Source organism: Dermacentor silvarum, chromosome 6, assembly GCF_013339745.2.
Source record: "Dermacentor silvarum isolate Dsil-2018 chromosome 6, BIME_Dsil_1.4, whole genome shotgun sequence".
Taxonomy (NCBI): domain Eukaryota; kingdom Metazoa; phylum Arthropoda; class Arachnida; order Ixodida; family Ixodidae; genus Dermacentor; species Dermacentor silvarum.
In genome coordinates, this window is record NC_051159.1 from 32,604,399 (window position 1) to 32,621,933 (window position 17,535).

A 17,535-nucleotide genomic window follows, 5' to 3' on the forward strand; every position below is an offset into this window, starting at 1 on the left:
TTGTGCTTTGAGCATAGAGAAAGGAATTCAACAAGAGGGGACACTCCCATAGGGCCCAGCGGCCGAATTGACTGCAGCGTGCCAAGCGGTCGGTGTCGATCACTTGCATCACTTCCGGTTTCGGTTTTGGGCGCGCGTATTTTGAACGCAAGCTAGCACGCCGGCTGCGCACCCCCCCCCCCCCCCCTTTTTCCTTTTTTTTTTTTGCTCTTCGTGCAGAATCGGTTTATTATTTAGTAAAAATGATTGCGAACGATCTCATAAAGTCCCATCGAATCTGTGCCACGTGCAATTTCACAAAGTAGACGCAAGACCTTTTGTGCAATGAGGAAATATTTATTTTGCTCTATATAAAAGCTCGTTCCGCGCTTTTTGTGCGTTCATCCAACGTTGTGACACCAGCAGGTAAGGCAGTAGTTCCTGTATGAAGCTCCACCGGACGGTACCAGCTGAAAAAAAAAGTAAGTTACAAGCATGTTACATTTGCATTACAGTCATTTTGGTATTTAGACATCGGAATACTGCGAGGCGAAACGTGCGAAAGCGGTGAATGGGCGGCATTACAAACAAAAGCAATTCGCTTTTACATACATGGCGTAGAAAATACCCGACTCATCCCAAACATATATGAAAACATCTGATTTCCAAGCGTTCCCCAATTTCCGGGCATTATTTCCTGCACTTAGGCAGCACAAACACACGAGCGACTTCGCGTTTCCAAAACTTGGCCTCGGGCGACGCGACGTTACGCTACATACATAGAGACGGACGCAACAGGCACTCAAGACAAATGCGTGGGCGCAATGCCTTTTTTCAGTCCTTTAGAAGACGTAATTTTCGAATTACAAGTTTCTGATATGTTCGTCGCTCGCGCGTTCTGCCGGCGCCAGCAGAACACCCCATGTTATCACTCTTGGCAATCGGCCATCGCGTTTTCAACAGGCGTGAGTACCGAAAGAAGGTATATGTTGTTGCGGAGCCACAAAAAACGTCACAGACTTGTCCCTCTAAGATTCATTACACGCCAAACTTTATCACCACGGCCGAGCTGCTTATCGCTAACTGCGTCACAGCGCGCTGTGCGGCCAGCGTGCCTCAAAAGTACCCCAGAAAGTAACGAAATTACTTTTCAGTAATGTCTGGCGTCAGAGAAAGCGGCACAAACTTCTCCTAGCAAGATGAACTAGACTACACACCACGGCTGAGTTCTCGCTAACTGCGACACGGCGCCCTGTGCGGCTCAAAAACCGAAATAAGTTACAATAGTCCTATAGGAAGCGTCGGAAACATGTCTCAGCACGATTCATTAACTCAAATTAACTGCGCCAGGATGGCCGAGCTGTTTTTCGCTAACTGCGTCTTAAGTCTCGGTCCCGTGCCGTAAGCCTAATTGCGTCGTAGACTGTGAAACAAGATTTCTCACCTTGCCGTAGTCCAATAGTGCAGTGGTGTCTTGTCCCAGTGCAGAAGGAACGCAAGAATACGCCGAGAGCCCAATAAACCAGGTTACACTTAAAAAAGAAAAAAAGAAGGAGACAGACGGGTCGCCGCGCGCGAGCGCTCAAACGCGCGCGCAGCCATCCTCGCTGGCTTCGGGGGAGTGTCTGGCGGATGACGCATGTATCTGGCGCGTCACTGACCTGTGGCTAGGTAAGGCAATGAAAATAAGTCGCAAAGCTTAAGTTCATTTATACGCAAAACGTTTTAGTTTTCGCGGCAAAGAATTAAAAAAAATAAATCAATGCCTGTTAACTTAAGTTCACTTTCTTTTTTTTTCGATGCTCGCGGCAGCTAACGTTCGGTGTCAAAAGTATAGCGTGACGTAGAGTGACGCGTTTCCTGTTGCCAGTTTTTGCCGAGTGTCCCCTCTTGTTGAATTTCTTTCTCTATGCTTTGAGTGTACCTTGCTTTTGTGGGCAGAGGTTCGCCCAATAAACAACCAGTTTTGTCGTACACAGTTTTACGACTGTTTTCTTCAGCGTCACTACTACGTGACATCTGGTGGAGGTGCTAGTGCGTTCATGCAGCGAACGCCCCCGCAAAGCCGCGACCCAAGCCCGAAACCGGACGACGAGACCAACGTCGCCAAGGACCAGCGAGCTAGCCGTAGGCAGCAAGGACTTTTGCCAGAATACGGACTTCTTCCCGAGAAGACCACAGCGATCAAGGCCAAGTCAACGACCACAATGGCAGCCCCAGCGTCCCCCATCCTGCTGCAGCAACCAAGGGAGCCACCTACCTTCCGTGGATCATCAGCTGAAGACCCTGAAACATGGCTGGAGACGTACGAGAGGACCGCGACATTCAACAAATGGAGCGACGATGACAAGCTGCGCCATGTCTATTTTTCGTTGGATGACGCTGCTCGGACATGGTTTGAGAACAGAGAGACCACCCTGGTGACTTGGGACCTATTTCGCGAGAACTTCGTGAGGACCTTCACGAGTGTCGTACGAAAAGAAAGGGCTGAAGTTCTCCTGGAAACCAGAGTTCAATTGCCGAACGAGAGCATCGCGATCTTCACGGAGGAGATCACTCGCCTCTTCCGCCACGCCGACCCCGACATGTCTGAAGAAAAGAAAGTTAGGTTCTTGATGCGGGGCGTCAAGGAGCATCTATTCACCGGATTGATGCGCAACCCGCCCAAGACTGTGGCAGAATTTGTTTCGGAGGCGACAACGATCGAGAAGACGCTTGAAATGCGAGCCAGGCAATACAACCGCCGTGCGCTGACAAACTACGCCGAAGCTCAAGCTCTAGGCGCCAACGACCTGCACGAGGCGATCAGAGCGGTTGTACGGGAAGAGCTACAGAAATTATTCCCAAGATCGCAGCCTCAGGTGGCTTCAATCGCTGACATAGTTAAAGAAGAGGTTCAGCGATCACTGGAAGTGCCAGAAGTTCCGGCATCGCCTCAACCACAGCCGCAAGCGATGACCTACGCCGCCGTCGCCCGTCGTGAAGGCCCCCCCTCCGCGCTCGCGCCAGGGCACCGTAACGCCGCAGTTCCGTCGTCCACCGCCGCCGCCGCCAGCACGCCCGCCCGTCGCCCAGCGCAGCTACCAGCGGAAGACGGACATTTGGCGCGCCCCCGACCACCGCCCGCTCTGCTATCACTGCGGGGAAGCCGGCCATGTCTACCGCCGATGCCCATACCGCGAGATGGGCCTACGAGGGTTCGCCGTCAACGCGCCACGTCCACAGCTTGGCGAGCGACCACGTGACATCGCCGACTACCTTGCCGGAGCCCAGTGGCAACCACGACGACCCTCACGCTCGCCGTCACCAGGCCGCTACACCTCGCCGCATCGCCGCCTGTATGCCGGCCCAACCCGGGGCCGATCTCCCAGCCCATACCCGGGAAACTAAAAGCAGCAACCGATGGAGGTGCGGTTGCTGTACGACGCAATGCCGAAGATCCTCCGCCACCGACGACGACGACGACGATTCGCGAGTCATCACGACGAGATATCAGCACGCCGCCTAGCAACAGCCTTGACAACACATCGCCGCCGAACGAAGACCTTCCGACGCGACGTAGCAGCAGCAGAGCAAGCCGATGCAGCCGTGATCCGACGCCACGAATTAACCGCAACGCCAGACGCCGGTCTACCGATCTAGACGTGCTCATCGATTGTCATAACGTCACCGCTCTCGTCGACACTGGCGCCGACTATTCAGTTTTCAGTGGCACGTTCGCCGCCAAGTTAAAGAAGGTGAAGACTGCCTGGCAAGGACCCGATATACGGACAGCGGGAGGTCACCTAATAACGCCGGCTGGAATCTGCACAGCGCGAGTCACGGTAAACAAACGCACTTACCCGGCGAGCTTCGTAATCCTGCCGCACTGCTCCAGGGACGTCATCCTAGGCATGGACTTTCTAAACCAACATGGTGCAGTCATCGACTTAAGGTCCAAGTCGATAACGCTTTCAACACACAAAGCGATACCGCCGGATACAAGCATCAGTTACCATGCCTTGAATGTGCTTGAAGAACAAGTCACCGTTCCACCGCGCTCCAGCGTAATGATTTCCGTCGGTACCGAAGTGCCTGCAGACATGGAAGGCGTCATCGAGGGCGATCATCACTTACTGCTCGACCGTGAAATTTGCGTCGCTAGAGGCATAGCTGAGCTACGTGCAGGGAAAGCAAGGGTGATGCTCACGAACTTCAGCCCCGAATATAAGCACATTAACAAAGGCACCACGGTCGCCTACATCGACGAAATAGTACAAGCCAGCAGTGCTTTCGCCTTCACGGATTCCAGTGCACCTGCAACGACGACTATAATACCTGCGCCAACTTTCGACGTCAATCAGAACCTTCCCAGGCATAAGAAAGAACAACTAAAAGCTCTGCTCCTGCAATACAAGGACTGCTTCTCGTCGTCGTCAAAAGTTCGACAAACCCCTGTCGCCAAGCACCGCATCATCACCGACGAAAATGTCCGCCCACTCCGTCAGAGCCCGTACCGTGTTTCGGCACGCGAACGTGAAGCCATAAGGCACCAAGTCAACGAAATGCTACGCGACGACATCATCCAGCCGTCCAAGAGTCGGTGGGCGTCCCCAGTGGTGTTAGTGAAGAAGAAGGATGGAACCCTACGTTTCTGCGTCGATTATCGTCGGCTAAACAAGATCACGAAGAAGGACGTATACCCCCTCCCACGGATTGACGACGCCTTGGATCGACTCTACAACGCAAAGTATTTTTCGTCGATGGACCTCAAAACCGGCTACTGGCAAATCGAAGTCGACGAGAGGGACCGGGAGAAGAGTGCCTTTATAACACCAGACGGACTGTTCGAGTTCAAGGTCATGCCGTTTGGTCTTTGCTCCGCACCTGCGACTTTCCAACGCGTCATGGATACAGTACTGGCAGGCTTGAAGTGGCAGACTTGCCTCGTCTATTTGGACGACGTCGTTGTGTTTGCCTCAAGCTTCGAAGAACACCTGCGGCGCCTTGAAACAGTTCTTCAAGCAATCAAAACCTCCGGACTCACGCTAAAGCCCGAAAAGTGCCGCTTCGCATATGAGGAGCTCTTGTTTTTGGGCCACGTCATCAACAAGTCTGGAGTGCGCCCCGACCCTCAGAAAACTGCGGCCATCTCCAACTTTCCTCCGCCCGCTGACAAGAAGGCAGTGCGTAGATTTCTTGGATTGTGCGCCTATTACAGGCGCTTCGTCAAGAATTTCTCACGGATCGCTGAGCCACTGACGTATCTCACGAAGGCCGACGTCGAGTTCAAGTGGGAGACGCCGCAAGTCGAAGCATTCGAAGAACTGAAGCGACGCCTGCAATCGCCGCCAATACTTGCGCATTTCGACGAAAACGCCGATACGGAAGTCCACACCGACGCAAGCAGCGTAGGACTCGGCGCCGTGCTTGTGCAGAGGACTGACGGACTAGAAAGGGTTGTCAGTTACGCTAGCCGGTCGCTATCGAAGGCGGAAGCAAATTATTCCACAACAGAAAAGGAGTGCCTCGCCATCATCTGGGCTACATCAAAGTTTCGCCCCTACCTCTATGGCAGGCCCTTTAAAGTTGTGAGCGACCACCACGCCTTGTGTTGGCTAGCTAACTTGAAGGATCCTTCAGGTCGCCTCGCACGCTGGAGCCTGAAACTTCAAGCATTCGACATCACCGTCGTTTACAAGTCCGGGCGAAAGCACTCTGACGCCGATTGTTTGTCTCGCGCCCCCGTCGAACCACCGCCACAAGACGACCAGGATGACGACACTTTCTTGGGACCCATCAGTGCCGACGAATTCGCCGAACAACAACGAGCCAACCTGGAACTAAGGAGCCTTGTAGACTACCTGGAAGGCAAGACCGTCATTGTGCCGAAGGTGTTCAGGCGAGGATTGGCGTCGTTTTTCTTGCAAAACGACATTCTCCTAAAGAAGAACTTCTCGCCTCCCCGAGCCAACTACCTCCTCGTGGTACCCTCAGCATTGCGTCCAGAGGTTCTGCAAGCTCTCCATGACGACCCAACGGCTGGACATCTCGGTTTTTCGCGCACTCTCGCGAGGATACAAGAAAAAAATGTCACAGTTTCGCCCTAAGGGCGAAGCAATGAATGCGATAGCAACACAGCAATGTCATACGAAGTAAGGTGAGCGGCTTTGGTAGCAACAACACGCAGAACTGTTGTCGACGCCATCGGCGTTTTGCCCGCGTTAGCTCAAAATGCGTGCGGCGTTGGTGACTGTTGCTGGAGCCTCTGATATAAATAGGCACTTGGTGCCGCAGCTAAACGTCGCCTCCCTTCCCTCCCCCTCCCCCACGGCCTCTCGCGCGTCTGAAGAAGGCGCGTTTGCTCTACATATATGGTGATTGTAAAGGAGAAAAGAGACGCCTACTTCTGCAGCCCTTAAGCGACCACGGCGCAGAACGCGCGTTTGTTCTCCGCCGCGCGTTCACTCCCCGTGAAAGACGCGCCCCTCGCGCCCTTTCACTCGCACATACAGCGTTCGGCGACGATTTCATCTCCAAATGACGTCATACGGAACCTCACGGCGACGGCGACGGCGACGCCGACGGCAGAAATCTGCTTTTGAGTGTCCATATAATTGCTATCGCAATAAAATACTACTGGCCTCGCCTCTCTGCCGACGTCGCCCATTACGTAAGGACATGCCGAGACTGTCAGCGACGCAAAACACCGCCGACAAGGCCAGCCGGACTTCTACAGCCAATCGAGCCACCTCGCCGACCGTTCCAGCAGATCGGGATGGACTTACTGGGGCCTTTTCCGACGTCGACGTCCGGGAATAAATGGATCGTCCTCGCTACGGAATACCTCACCCGCTACGCCGAAACAAAAGCCTTGCCCAAAGGCAGTGCCGCCGAGGTAGCCCGATTCTTCGTTGAGAACATCCTCCTGCGTCACGGTGCCCCAGAAGTCCTCATCACCGACAGAGGCACGGCCTTTACGGCAGAACTAACTCAAGCCATCCTGCGGTACAGCCAGACAAGCCATCGCCGCACCACCGCCTACCACCCGCAGACGAATGGCCTCACCGAGCGCCTAAATAAGACCATCGCCGACATGCTGGCAATGTACGTCGACGTCGAACACAAGACGTGGGATGCCATCCTTCCGTACGTGACCTTCGCATACAACACGGCCGTGCAAGAAACGACGCACATGGCGCCGTTCAACCTGGTCTACGGAAGGAACGCGGCAACGACGCTTGACGCCATGCTACCAGACGTCGCTGACGAAGAAAATGTCGACGTTGCCACTTATTTGCAGCGTGCCGAAGAAGGTCGACAGCTCGCCCGCCTGCGCATCAAGAACCAGCAGAGGACCGACAGCCGACACTACAATCTTCGACGACGCTACGTTGAGTACCAGCCCGGCGACCGTGTTTGGGTCTGGACTCCGATTCGCCGACGAGGACTTAGCGAGAAACTGTTGCGTCGCTATTTCGGACCATATAAGATAATCCGGCGTATTGGCGCACTGGACTATGAGGTCGTGCCAGACGGCATTTCGCAATCACAGCGGCGCCGGGCACGACCTGAAGTCATCCATGTGGTGCGTCTTAAACCTTTCTACGCCCGCTGACGACGTTAGGTACTTTGTTACTTTGTTATTGTTTTTTGTTGTTTATAACGCATTGTTTTGTTTTCGCTTTCGTGCTTGTAGCATCGGGACGATGCTTTTTAAGGGGAGGGTATTGACACGTATACATGTTTATCTTTCACCGGTGGCCGCTTTCCACCGGCTAACAAATGTTAAACGTTATCGCTCGGCGCAGGACGCGCCTGTGTCGGAGGTTTCTAGAACGTTATCGATGCTTCTTTCCGTTGCCTGTTTTCACAGACGCTTATGTTATCTGATTGTGTGACCGACGCGAATTGTCTAGAACTTTCTGGAAGACACGCGGGCATCAGGGATTAATCTAGAACCTTCGATGACTCAGGTATAAAAGCCGACGCGTTTCGCCGCTGATCAGATTTTCGACGATCGCCGACTGTGTTCGCCGCTATCGTTGTGCTTTGAGTGTACCTTGCTTTTGTGGGCAGAGGTTCGCCCAATAAACAACCAGTTTTGTCGTACACAGTTTTACGACTGTTTTCTTCAGCGTCACTACTACGTGACAATATGATCAAATAGACACGGAGTGTGTCCACAACTTTTACATTCCGCGGGAAACTCCTGGTCAATTTTGTTAAGCACAAAAGTTGGGAGTGGCCCGAAAATGTTTTGGCCAATCGTGGAGGCTGATTGCGGAAATTGTAATCAAAAGAGTTTGGAATCATTTTACGCTATTGCGCCGCATTTCTCGACTTCTGTGTCGACCATATGCTCCTGTACGTATAGTACACTCTAAGAAGTATTCCGGGGAAAACGGGAGTAACTGCACAGTTAGTCCAAAAAACAGCACTTTCGTCCCTCAAGGGAGTAACTGCAGGAGTGTGCGTGGCGTGTGCAAATTTTGGAGAGTAAGTGTACGATCCCTGGTCCGAAAGAGAGCAACGGCGAGGACGAACTGCAACAGTTACTCCCCATGCACTTTGCTGTTTTCGTCCGTCTCGTGGAGTGATGCGGCGAACGCGGTATTGTCTATATATCATGAATAGTTGGAAGTTCGTGTACTGTCTATCTGAACTTGATGTAAAGCAGCACTTTGCATCTTCGTGAGAAAATTGCCTGAAATTTAAAAGGTGGAATCTGAAGAGCCGTGCACTTCGTGTGCGTGCACACCATAAGTGAACGATACGCATTAAGCGCGCAAGTCATAAATGCATTGCCAGATTTTCTTGGCCAGTAGTACCTAAGGAGTTCCTTTCGTTGCAAGGAGATTATAAGCTTAACTGAAGCGATGTGTAGCTCAAAAGGGGCACGCTAAGCGATAGACAAATTGTCCTCTGTCGTCTTGCGTGCCCCGTTTGCGCTCGCTATATACACAAAGATCACGTAATGTCTCAGTTTAAATCACCGTAAGAATAATCGGGCAGCTTTCTTTATGTAGTCGCTTAGATTTGTAAGTATGCGCAACGTTAGACTCTCCCGGCATAGCATACACCAAATGCCGAGTCTCTTCTGTTATTGCCGCACCTGCGTTAAGCTGGTTAACCTCGACTCGGTAACCTGCCTTGTCAACCGAGCTTCCATGGTGAAGTGGTTAGGGTACCCGACTTGTAAGCGAGAGGACGTGAGTTCGAATCCTACTTGCCCGTGCGTTTTTTTTTTTTCGCCCAGTAATTTTTTTATTAGCGAATAAATGGTTAATTTAATTAATTCCATCTTCGAGGAGCACCGGAAAGAATAACCGTTACTCCCTTGAGGAGCAACGGAAAAGAGCAACTGTTAGTCCTCCGCATGGGGAGTAACAGTTCATCCCCTCTCACTTACCCCCTAAAGGGAGGAATGGTTGTGGCAGATCAGTTCCTCCCCTAAAGGAGTAACTTCAATACCCCATTTCCTCCTTTTCTTCTTAGAGTGTACATGGTTTGCCCGTAACGTCACATATGCAGATACTCATTGTGCTAATATCGAATTATGTTTGCCACAGTGACATCAGTGCACCCCGTCACATGAGCATCAACCACCGTGTTAGTTTAGCAGGTGAGGTGTCGCGCTGTTGGCTCGAGGACGGCGTTTTGATTCCCGGCCATAGTAGCCGCATTTTGATCCAGGCGATATGCAGGAACACCCGTGTACTTAGATTTAGAAGCACGTTAAAGAACCCCAGGTGGTCAGGATTAATCCGGAGTCCCCCACTACGTCATGCCTCCTAATCAGATCGTGGTTTTGGCACGTAAAAACCCCAGCAATTATTATTTTTAGCACATCAACATGGTTTGTTTTTTTACAGTGAGCGGTTTTCACAGGATTACCACTGTTCTCAATTTGTCGTTTACCTTTGCTATTTGTGCGCCATCGCGGCTTTCACCATTTCGAGCAAGTTACATTCGGGACGTGCTCGTCACCGAAAACGACGGCGCGCTTCTTAAACTGGTGTGCCGTTTTGCGCAGTAATCTTTGAAAGTTTTACTTACACTGATTCAGACAGTGAGTGGCATCTGTTGTCTGTCACTTTATTTTAACGCATGTTCTTGGCGTGCCAGAGACCTAAGATGGTTCATAATCAGAACTGGTTTTGGCACGTAAAACCCCAGAAAGAAGAAGAAGAACCTAAGATGGCAGCCAGGTTGACGTAAATGGACACTATATAGAGCGCGTGTCCCAGCTAACCCTGCGCAAGCTAATTACAAAAAAAGAAAAAAAAACAAGATAGGACGATCAGACTAATAACGCCAGATATGATAGCGCGAGAAACTGGTTTTCGCTCCTGCATAAAAAAGAGCTGTGGGCAGGTCGCCGTTCGCAGACCGCTGAACTTTTCTACGTCGTAGGCAGATGTCACGTGAGAGGTCGATGATGCTGAACATCATTTGCGTTCACGACAGCTAAAAAGTAGAGTTCGTATTTAATATTGCTGTAAATGACTAAAATAATAACTTAGTAATATCTGTCATAAAATAAAAACAGTGTGATTTCGCCCCTCTGATGCGATTCGTTGGAAGCATGGTTGGAAGTGCTCTGTGTGCAAGCACAGAACACTTCTGTTGTTGATTTCAAGGGTCCGACCGACACGGCGACACGGACATTTTGTTACGACGGGTTGTGCAAATAAAGGATTGCCGTAGTGGAATATGAAAATGTATACACAAACAAAACTGCAAATAAAAATGGCTATATTTGACTGCGAAATTTGTTGCTCTTTTTTGTGTTTGGCTACATTTGGGCTACAATTTCTGTAGCTTTAGGCTACGCCGCCTCGTACGACCTGGCAACACTGAGGCAGTGCAACACACAGGTATCCAACAATCTACACATAATCAAGCCAAAATTAGGGAACTGGATGTTTGAGAAAACAACAAGACACCAGACAGTACTGCATTGCAGATTAAGGATTGGGCACACCAACAGTACTCACTCCTATCTACTAATTGGAACTAACCCTCCAACACGCAGCAGGTGTGGCAATAGACAAGCTAGCTACACAACAGACCTATACCCCTATCAAGCGGGCAAGTTAAGTGCACTTACGGAGAGTGACACTCGGTTTAAGTGCACTTTGCCAATCTAAACGTCGCAAGTGGAGTGTCACTCGCCGCGAGTGTACTCCGGTCGAAGTGCGTTCACGGAACAACACTTTGCTGGCCGAGTGCGTAGCCTCGTCGCCAGCGGTGTCAATGGTATAAAATGTAATGCATAAAAAAAATGACACGGAAGTTCATTTTAGTGATTGAACAGCTCTTGCACACAAATAATAGCCTAAGACGCGTTCATATTCTGTTCGAGCAGGATCAAATGCCGCCTCGTCGCACACCGCTATGTCGTTTGGATTGGCTAGGCATTTTTCTTGGCCGGCATTGACTTGCCACACTCTTAAATAAAAAATATTTTCGTTTTTTGTTGAAAAAACATAGATTAAGTTTGTTTTAATTAATAATACAACGTAAGACAATCACTTTTTAGAAGTACTTTTCTTTTTAATCTACGTTTTCACAAAACGCGCTCGTAGTCTGTCGCCATTTTTTTTTTCCTGCGAGTGCACTCTGTTTTCCCGTTTAGAACCGCGTAGCCTAAAGTGTCACTCAAGGTCCCGAAGCACACTCCCTGTAAGTGCACTTAACTTGCCCGCTTGACAGGGGTATAACATTCCTTCATGTTCTTGTTCAGTGCCCAGTCGTAGAACAACAGACAAAAAAATACTTCATTTCCTTATACTGTCATAATATACCTCGGCACCCAGCGTTCGTTTTAAACGGTCACCCTCTTTTTATTTTAAAACGTTATTAAAGTTCTTAGCAGAAACGAATATGATAAACATCATTTGGCCAGGCTATCTGTAGCACAGTCTCTCCATGGAGACTGTAGCTTCAATGCAGTCAGTTACAGAGCACATTCCCCGCAGCGCTTGTGCTGAAGGGCTGTGCTGATGTACCAGTGCTGCTATCATGAACACGCTTTACTAATTAATCCTTCATAACGTACCTTTATGGCCATAGCACTCAGTGCTCAAGGACATATATTAATATATATATATATATATATATATATATATCGCTATTTACAGCGAATATATTTAGGCCGGTATACAGCCATCGCGCACCCATTTGCAACTCATGTTCTCATCGAAGAACATCGCTTTTCCAATTATTACCAAGTGTCATGGCACTCTTTGGCCATCTCTGGCTCTTGCGCCAAAAAACTATATCCATCAATCGGACCGCGTCATAAAACGTTTAAAACGCATAGAACAAAGTTTTCTACTTTTGGGGGCATTATAATAACACCTTTATCAATCTAAAACGTTGCATATTAAGCTACTGTAAGCTGATAATCAGAAGCGTAGCTCGGAGTATACAGTATAAAGTAAAGAATTTATTTTTTTCTAAAATGACTTCCTCAGAAGGATTAGCAAAGCAAATTCTGCGGAAGCTACGACACGACACGAACCCCACTCCTGGTTGAGCCCCAGCATTATTTCTTTGGAACTGCTGCAGCACTCGATCAAAGAGAGAAAATAAATGTTTACCCAACAAATAAAGTTGTAGGTGAATGCCTATTGTTTCTTTCATTTTACTTATTCGGCCTTTACCTGTATTTTTGGGTCCGTTTTTGCGAAGATCATAAGTTGTCGCAATAATTTCGAATCTCTTTTTGTCCATATCAACAATCATCTAGTCGCTTACAGACGCTTCCACACACTATCTTTATAGAGCTGTAATTTCCCACGCTACATGCGCTATACCGACGGTTAGACGTAAAAGAAACGCCACTTATGGTCGTCTGCTACGGGCGTGACAGTTGCACTTTTCGGCAGTTAAGTTTCAGTTCTCCAGGCAAAAGTGACTGGCATTCATTACGTTGGGATGACGTGCTTCAAGTTTTGCATTTGAATGAATCCACTGACTGTTTCGTTGAAAACATAATTATATTTAATTACTTTTTAAATTACTGCCTTGAGCCAGCTTGATATGCGCGACTCTGTGGTAAGAGCAATCCAGGAAAGATCAGTGAATTAACGAATTGCGAACACCTTTTGTCCAACACCATGTGCATGTGCACAGAAAAAAAAACGAATTGCTAAAAACGCCTTATCTCCAGTTTAGAAGGAAATTCTACCAAAAGAACGCTACCTGATTTTAGAAAGTTTTAACATGTACGGTATATATTCGGGTATACGAAAGTGCGCTTGACGAAATACCGGAGGCTGGTAGCGATACCTTGTGATGCATCATCTAACCACAATGTCTTTATAGACGTTTCCGTGTTCCGTGAATGTTCTTATCGGATAAACATTTAAAAAGGCAACTTGTCAGGGATTAAACCTCTGCCGAAAAATTTACACTGGCAGCGAAGTAAAATGCACTTGATTACTGCAATATTAGCTCTGTTCGTGATTGAGCTCTACACCACCAGGTAATGGTACCAATATGGCCGCTCTGGCCGCTCATGTTACCGGAATACCGGACATGCTAAGACGTTCTATTAAACAGTTTTTCTCGCAATACCACGCTATCGCAAACGTGAGCTAAAACAACGACGTTGGTAGTGGCGCTTTGTCCAACAACAACGCGCTAGCCATGTTCTAGTGATTTACGAATATTTTTGACGAGGCAAAATTAAAGACGGGTGCTTGTTAACTATTCCCTCGCTGCCGACGCTAAGTAGAATATGATCATGTACAGCAATAATAGCTGTGACCTCTCTTGTTAAACTCCGCGCGACTAGATGGCGCCACCAACCCAGCCACTCACGTTTACGCCTCCTGCAAAGCGATATTGCGCAAGCTAAAACCGGTATCCCGAACAAGCTAAATACCACTATTTCCGTTTAGTTTTGCCTTGTACTCAACTTTATCTTATATCACTATTTTCAGGTGGTATCTTGCGTGTGTGTGTGTTGCTGACCGCATATGCGTGGTGGTAGGTGTTTGCATTAGGCAACACGACACACTGACGCTTCCTACTGCTTTCCATCTTCCGGTTTCTGCGCGTACAAGGAAAGAAGTCCAAGCCCTCCTGGTGTTCTTCACTCAAGGCGAATCAAAGAGCGAAGCCGACTCTCAAGAGAGAAAGGCTACCGCAAGTGGAGTGAGGGTAGATGGAAGCATACAGGAGGCGACCTCCGGCCAAGAGTTTGCCCGATGCGTCTCTTCCGTGAGCAGGTTTGCCGGTGTCTAGCCGAAAGGGCTTTCGAGACGAAGTTGCGCAGATAGAAGAGAAGAAAAAACGTCCGATATACAAAAGCTGAGCAAATGCTGATCTTGTCTATGTCTGACGCCAGGCCTTGTATACTGGACGCGTCGAGCGTGTCGCTCACTTTTTTTTTATTATTATTATCTTCGCCATCTTCTTGAACGGGGCATTTTGGTTGCCGAGCGCGTTTGTTCGGGTCACGTGTTTTCTTCGCACGCCCTTTTGCGCACTGCTTCCGACGAGCAGCTTTACTTTAGAAGAAAGTTTAGAGATCCCGATCGTGAGCCGTAGAAGAAAGTTACCAGCGTCTCCGTTTTCACTGTGCCGGAGAGTCAGACCGGAAAGTGCCAGTGCCTCAAGGCGCCAGTTAAGGATGGCTCTCCTTTCTCCTGCCGTCGCACTTCACAAGTACCCTTGTGCGTGCGTTGTGTTAAAAAAGCTTTTTTGTTTAAGTATTGTTAGCTGTTTTTAGAAGATGTTGGTCCTGTAGGTGGCGCCGACTATTCTTCTCTGACAGGATAACTGTGGTGAAAACGATGAACATAGAAGCCAAGATGATAATATATATATATATATATATATATATATATATATATATATATACTCTGGCCTCGAACGGAACAAATGCACCTGGTTAGTTCAAATAGCACTCATGTTCCTGGTAACGTAGTGAACGCCGTCGCGACGAGAGGAGAGGTGGGGGAGGAAATGGGAATGAGGCGGGGGTGGGGGACGACTGGTGACGACCGACCCTGTCAGTGCCAAGGACCGCTGTCTGTGCGTGCAACAAATTTGAACAAATATTTTTTTTTTGTATGCTACGTTGTTGCCTGTGAGCAGTTAGGGCGTACAACACAACTAAACCCTCTTTATCATTATGACACTGCGACAGAAAACAAAAAAGGAGGATGTGAAAGCTGGATGTGAGACATTATAAAATGAAAATTTGCTCTATGTATTCTAATATCAAGTAAAAAAGAAGCAAAAGTCGGGACATTTCGCCGTGTGGACTGGGTCAAGTCGGATGGGACATTTATTGAAAAGTCGGTACTGTCCCGCTAAATGTGGGACAGTCAGCAACCCTAGTTTCTGGGCGGTTGCCGTTGTGGCGCCCTCATGAATGCTATTTTAAACACATACTTGCGCACGGACACAAGTGCCTCGGAAAGTTAGAAAGAAAAGAGCACACACACACACACGCACTACAGCATGCATGTAATTTTAAAAAAATGTTAATTAGGTGCCATAAAATGGCGATTTCGCATTGACTTAATTGCTGCCTCCCCAAAAATTATTCTGACAAGATGGAATAACTCTGCCAGTCACAGGATTTTTCTTTGAATCTACTCGAATTAAATGATTAAAAGTGGTCTAAAGGTGGTCACAATGCGGTTACGTCGCCAATCAGAATCTACAATTTATTTCCAACGCACAAGATGGGGGCCCCCAGACAAAAAGCTGTCGCAGACAGGTCGATGGTACCTGGGGGCCTACAGAGATCAACAGGCAGTGGATTTCACAAATTCGAACAATTGTAAATACATACAGTCATTATGAAGAAGAAATGAACTAGCTTGCTACGGATACAGCATACATGGTGGACACTTTCACAGAATGCATAAATACTGCAGGAAATGTAACAGCCAGGAGAAGAAAAAAGAGAAAAAGTTCAATGCTTCATCAGGCAATCACGCACCTCCGATTTAAACGTGCCGAGTGGGGCACTGAGAATTTTTAAGAGGTTGTACAGTATTGGTATGCAGTAATCCAGCCTAGATCTCCGATAATTTGTGCGTGTACGCGGCACTGGTATTCGCCTGTTACGTATGCTGTAGTCTTACTGAGCCGCCGCGGTGGCTCAGGCAACCTAAGGCGTTGCGCTGCGGAACACGAGATCGCGGGATCGAATCCCGGCTGCGGCGGCCGCATTTCGATGGAGGCGAAAATGCAAAAACGCCCGTGTGCTTGCGTTGTACTGCACATTAAAGAACCCCAGGTGGTCAAAATTAATCCGGAGCTCTCCACTACGGCGTGCCTCATAATCAGAACTGGTTTTGGCACTTAAAACTCCAAAAAGAATGTAGTCATACAGGGAATGTTCTGTATTTGTAAGTTTTTTTATACATACTATAAAGAGATAGTTTATAATCGTATAACTTAGACGCTTTAAACATATTACGTTTAATGAATAAGGGACCTGTGGGGCTCAGATGTCCATTAAAGTTCTCGAAGATTCTTTGTACTTTTTTTGGGAGCCGCTCCAGTTTGTTATAGTTGGTGGTCGTTGTAGTACCCCAAACGAAAGTTCAATATGAAAGACGCGAGCAAAAGTTAGCATAATCTATTGCATTCTTTAGTCTAATTGGAAATAATTCCCTCAGGCTGTAGAGGCAATCAACTACTTTGCCTAATTCAATCGTGAGCTTATTAACGTGCATGTTCCAAGGCATTGTTTCTTCGAGCCAAACCCCCCAAAATTTTTCAGATGCAACGCGCTGCAGGGCCATTCCTTGAAAGTTTAGGGTAAGTTCGAAGTCACTTTGTTTGTTTAGAGGTTCAAAAATATTATATTTATATTTTTTTAATATTTAAGGTTAATCTGCTTGAGTTCAACCACGGTTCAAGATTAAGTTGGTAATTGTTTATCGTTGTGTTGTGTTTAAATGAAAGTAACAACAGCGACAATGAATCAGTAATAATGTCATGTAGTAGTGACGATGAAGAAAACAGCAGCGGTACTGTGAATGAATGAACAGGAAGGAACAGGAACAGGAAGGCCTGTTGCAACAGTGTTCAACCATGCAGAGTGAAAATTATGAGTGGTAAGTGAATATCTCTGACTTTGCATTTCGTTCATGACGTAGGTTGTGGCTTTCTTGAATACTGTTTTCCCGAGGTCTAACTGTGTCCTTTGCTTCCATAGCACCATTTATAATTCAGCACAACTAGTTCACGACTGACTCATCACTAATTCAAAAATTCAAGACTAATTCACTTTGTCACGTCATTAAAGCCAGTACGTAAATCACGACATTTTAGAGCACGTGCGTCGCTAAATCAAGGCGATAATTATCCTCGTATGACGTACGAGGATAATTATTAAATTATAAAGTTTGCCTTTAATTGATAATTATCCTCACATCTCGCCACAAGCCATTTTTTCACATAATAAATATTTCCTTAATTTTCTACAAAACCCAACGTAGCAAAAAGAAGCAAGAAAAGAAAACAAACAAAACAAGAAACTAAAATTAGCCCGTGCAGCGAATTTGCGAAATCCATTAGGGCATATGAATCGTATAT

At 47.9% G+C, this 17,535-nt stretch overlaps 1 long non-coding RNA gene across 1 annotated transcript; it reads right to left on the reverse strand.

Moving 5' to 3' along the window:
- Positions 1-315: 315 nt before the first annotated feature.
- On the reverse strand, positions 316-1,808 carry LOC125946216 (uncharacterized). Its single transcript, XR_007467466.1, has 2 exons — positions 1,424-1,808; positions 316-449 (listed from the first exon to the last, which is right to left on the reverse strand). It is a non-coding gene; the product is annotated as an uncharacterized LOC125946216 (long non-coding RNA).
- Between the last annotated feature and the right edge of the window lie 15,727 nt (positions 1,809-17,535).